Here is a 5214-nt window from a genome sequence, read left to right as displayed (position 1 = left end):
GTTAGTGTTTGTATTTTATGAAGACTTATTACATTGTACAATAGACATTTCAGCTTTTTTTTTTACCCTCATATTTAGTTTACAAACCAGTATACTGTGCCTTTTGCTCAGTTTCTGTGTTTGTTTTTCAAATCTTTGGGGCTGGGGGGAAATAAAATCCTTGTTGGATTAAAAAAAAAACTTTCTTTGCTATGCTACAAACTATTTCTTTGTTTTCGTTGAGTGTTTCCTTGTTCTTTATGATTAATGTTATGTCTGTTGCCTTGTTGCAGATTTTTAAAAACAGTTAGATACCTGTTGGCGTATTCTAACTGTGCATTTGTTGTTACGGATCTGTGGTATTCATTTATCTGTGTGGTTGTTATACACTCTTGGGCAGTTAGATACCTGTTGGCGTATTCCAACTGTTTATAGTCTTTTACTTGAATTTTTGGTAATGTTAAAGTACACATTAGTTATTAAATTTTGGCTTTAAGAAGATTAAATACGCATTTGTAAGATTAGCTGGCAATCTCTGCTTTAGAGTAATGGTGCTATAATTACATTCGAACCATCCACATTTCTTTTTAATGTATGCAGTGTATTGACCTGCATTTGTTGTAGCTCCTGTGTGGTAGATTATACCTATTGTTGTAAAGGTTTTCTTTCCAAGTGACACTTGACCGTGTGTGAATCCAGTCAGCTTGCAGTTGTTTTTGGTACCATCTGCATTGTAACATAGAAGCATAAGTATTATGTAGTTACTATGTGTTTGTATCAGTAAGGTGGAGCGATTATCTGAATTGCACATAGTACATAATCTGCCATGGTTTGCATTCTGTACAAGTTGCTGAAATGGAATGGATTCACAATTAGGTATGCATACATACGCAAATCGCTCATTTGGGATTTCTTCCTGTATCACATTATGTTTCCACATGTATGAAATGTGGAAGATATCATATAAAGGTATGTTTTTGTTTTCCAGTATTTGTAGTAAGTACATTAGACATTCTTGTGGATCTTCTTGTGAGTTTATAGTGAATCTCACCATTCCAGCACAGTAGTCCAATTCTTTTATTATTCTGTGAACACTGTACGTGTTGTCAGGATTGTTTGTTGCGTTTCTATGAAGGACTAACATTTGCAAACACAATTGGTCTGTACTGTGTAAGTACATATTGTTAACAATTGGTAGCAATTGAAAAAGAATATTCATGCTACATTTGCATAGCAATTTACACCAGTTTCATTTGAAAATTTAAATGGACCACATAGTTCTGTCTCTGAGTCCTTTTTTCAGAGTTTCTGTTCCTTCTTTGAAGAAGTACCTGATTTACTTTCCCTAATAGGTCCTTCTTTGCTTGTGGTAATTGATGAAGTTTTAGCTTCTTTTGTTTTCTTTGAAGGATTTGCCGTTAGATTCTGTTGCATATCTGTTTGAATTAGTTTCCTTTTACCATGTTTTACTTTTTCGGAACAGGATATGGTTTCAGATGGGGGTGTACAGTGAACGCAGTCTATTGTATTCTAAAATGCAAGGAATATCAGCGTTCAATTTACTTGCATCAAAGTTGCTTAGAAATAGACCGTCAAGTGTACGTAAGCGTGATAGTGCTACGTAGCTCATGCCTTCTTTAAAGACTATGTTTCCTACATCTATCAATGTTTTGTCTGGGGTAAGACCTTGGGATTTATGAATGGTGACTGCATATGCAAGAGTTAGAGAAAATTGTTCTCTACGTACATACGTGTCTTTGAAGAGAAGGAATCGGGCAGGTGAGCGCCCTATCCTTTTCACTTCTGAAAGTTTGTCAAAGCGAATATTGACAAACTGAATGTTGTTGTCACGTGGGTATGTTTGAAAGCCAACAACTGTACCCAGTGCCCCATTAACTAGCCCTTGCTCCGTGTCAAGGTTACGCTTAAGCATTACTCTACAATTTAAGGATAATTTTAAAATTTTTTCCAAGCCAGCTGTGTTGGAGATTGAATTTTCTAAGGTAATTAGTCTTGTTGTGGCTTGCTCACAGATGGGTAGTGTCATACCATGTACGTCTAGTTTGTCTGTGGCGCAAATTTCCATTATTGATTGCATTTCTTTTTTTAACATTGTTTAATTGAATTTGAAACAGCTTGCTAGAGTTGGCATTAAGGCCATACAATTGACATTTTTGTGCGCTAATTGTTCCATAACATCAGTAGCACATGCTTTATCGCCAATGTGCCGGTTTTTCAATATTGCTTGTGCTTCTTGAGATAGTACACCAACTCTAATACTTTTTAAAATGTTGCCGTAAGTGAGATCTGCAGCTTGTCGCATGTTTTCTGTTAATTCTCTGTATTGGAAATGTTGCCAAAGGTTAACATTTCCTATGCTGCCAACAGTTTTACGGCAGAGTTTGTGTCCTATGGTTTTAAAAATAGGTTCACCTTTCACTGGTGTCAATTGTAGAAGATCTCTGAAAACGATAATGTGTTTCCTTGCAAAGAGTTCTTCGTAGTTTGTTTTAAGTACTTCTTGCAATCTGAGGTGAATCAAAGCCAACATTAGGTTGGAGACCATGCTCACTTCATCTATTAGTAGCATTTTCATTTGTTTTAATACTCTGCGTAGTTCCATTGCAGCTTCTGCAGAAAGTTTGTAACAGTCTAATTTGTTTTGGTGTTCTACTGGAAGGAGTAGTAATCGGTATAAAGTGACACCGCCTATGTTGTAGGCAGCTAAACCTGTGGGGGCAGTTACAACAGCTGACAGTTTGTTGTTTGTCAATTGTTGAAGGAGCTTGCTGATGATTTTGATTCAGAATATTTTTCCTGAACCAGCTTCACCACTGACGTACAGCAGTATACGTTTGTAATTTTGGCAGGTTCATTCTTTATTTTCATATTGTACACCATGTGCAATTTGTTTTGTTACTTATTCAAAAATGGTGTGCTGATCTTTGTTAAGTTTTGCTTGCTGTATAGTTAAGTCTTCTATATCTTCTTGATAGTGACACATGGTGTTTTTCACTTCTGTCATAGCTAATTCTGCCTCATTTGCTATTAGTGGCTGTCCTAGTGGTTCTTGGCTTCCTGTTACAGAAGGTTGACTACTGTCGGAAGTGTCCTTATCTAGTTGGGCCTGAAATTCTTCTTTGTGTTGCTGTTCATTGTGCAACATTGTTTTGTACTGCGTAAAGTTCACATCGGTGATAGCACTTTCATTTGCTTTGAAAGCATCTTCATAGCAGTCATAGTATCTAGTATCTCTTCCTCTTTTCTCCATGATTTAAAATGTTGTAGCAGAGACATGTAATATAGTTCTTTCTGTTGAGGAGTTTTTAATGACAATTTGACATGGTTAATTGAGCTTCGTTTGGTAAGTTTCACTAAGCTGCCTTCACAATCTGCCACTCTATATCTACGTTTGCTTTCATCGGGTTTTATATTATTTTTGTATGCAAAGTTTTGAGCTATGTGGTATAGACACATGCTTTCCAAAGTGCTACTCCTGTTCGGATAGTATGTGTCCAGTAAATTGTTTTTTTAAAATATCTTGGCTGTTGGGATCATTTCTGGCAATTGTTTCTATGTCCTCATATGATTTTAGAACTCTTTTTCTAGATTTACAGGACCAAGACTTAGCCATACTATGTTGTCTGATTTTCCATACAAAGTAGTGCCGATTAAATGATCTGCCGCTTCATAGGTGCCACATTCTCTATGAGACAGCATTTTTATGCCTAGTCTGTACAATTTCTGAGATAGTGTTTTGTCTGATGATACGTCATTCCAGAGGTCTTGAAGCTCTGTTTTTTCTGCTTTTGTTAAGTAGGCTGTAACATATTGTGCAACTGCAGTGGAATTGTCTGCAATGTACTGCACATCTATGTTTGCATTCCATAAGAGGGCAATGATTGCATTGTAATCATTGATATGTTTTGATTCTTCTGTTCTTTTTATGTAATACGTGTTCTTGGGTGATTTACCTTTAACACTATGTTGAACTGAAGACATGAAGCTATTCACTTCACCTGTTTCTGTAAGTGGTCTAGGGAAACCAAAGCGACATTTGGTGTAGTTTTTCCCTTTGCTTTTGTATTTGCGACGACAATATTTGCCACATTTGTGACTTTGAAATTGTAAAATCTGTCCATGCAGGTCACCATGTGTCGGTTGTGAAGGGATTTCACAAGTGACATATTTTTGGATGAACTGCAAAACAGTGGCATCACTGTCGTGACCAAATTTAGGTGCACCTTTGATCCATAAAAGCATATGAATATGTGGTGCTCCTCTCGCTTGGTATTCTTTTCTCCAAAAGAAGTGTTGCACTTCTCCGAGGGGAGGAACAGTTTTATTGCAAATAAAGTGTAGCTTAGCAATGAAACGATGATGGAAATATCTTGACACATTAACTGGATCTAGAGAACAAAGTTCTCCAGGTGTTAATATATCTATGTTGGTTTTGTTGTTGTTTGATATGCGTAGGAACTGATATACATCTTCCCATGCATATTCTGCACAACTTAGTGTACCAAACCAAGTCGGTGGTCCAAGGTTTCTGATCATACAGCGTACGTCTCTGTGCCGTCGGAACCAGTATTCTTTTGTACCACGCATGTTTGCAAACAGATTTGTTATACTTGATTGTAAAACCTCATCTTTTTCTTGTATTTTTTGTATCAATTGCGTAGCTGACATATTTTGAAAGTGGGTTGCAGATTTCAAAATGTGTGCAACTCTGTAACATAGGGTTGCTAGATCACTTTCAAAGAGTAGGTGGAATATGTAGTCCACTTTTCGTCTAAATCTTGGATCTTCCGAATACATTCGTAATGAACGGTATTCTGATGCCGTAATCTGAGTGGGTCTATCATCGTATCTTCCACCCTTGCCAGTAGGAAATAGCAGTGGAAAATCATGGGCTTCTATACTTTTTTCCCATATGCTCATTGGTGACCCTTTGCTTTGTCTCATTTGCTAAGTTTCTAGTGCATCATCTATGCTTTTATTGGAATGCAACGGATGCATTGTGTAATGGTCCAAAAGAGTGGATACTGCAGTAGGATCCAGAAGTTCAAATTGTCCAGTTTCTGATGACTCTTGAATTATTTCAGTTGTTTCCCTTAAGCTTTCTTCAATATGTATTTCCTTGTAGTATTCATTATTGTCTTTTAGATATTGCAAGGCTTGTCTAACTTTATGTAAGTCCACCAGTTGTTGCCAATTTTTTTTGTCTTTTGTTGG

Source organism: Ambystoma mexicanum, chromosome 4q (genome assembly GCF_040938575.1).
Source record: "Ambystoma mexicanum isolate Mex_15411 chromosome 4q, UKY_AmexF1_1, whole genome shotgun sequence".
Taxonomy (NCBI): Eukaryota; Metazoa; Chordata; class Amphibia; order Caudata; family Ambystomatidae; genus Ambystoma; species Ambystoma mexicanum.
This window is presented reverse-complemented; position numbering follows the sequence as displayed.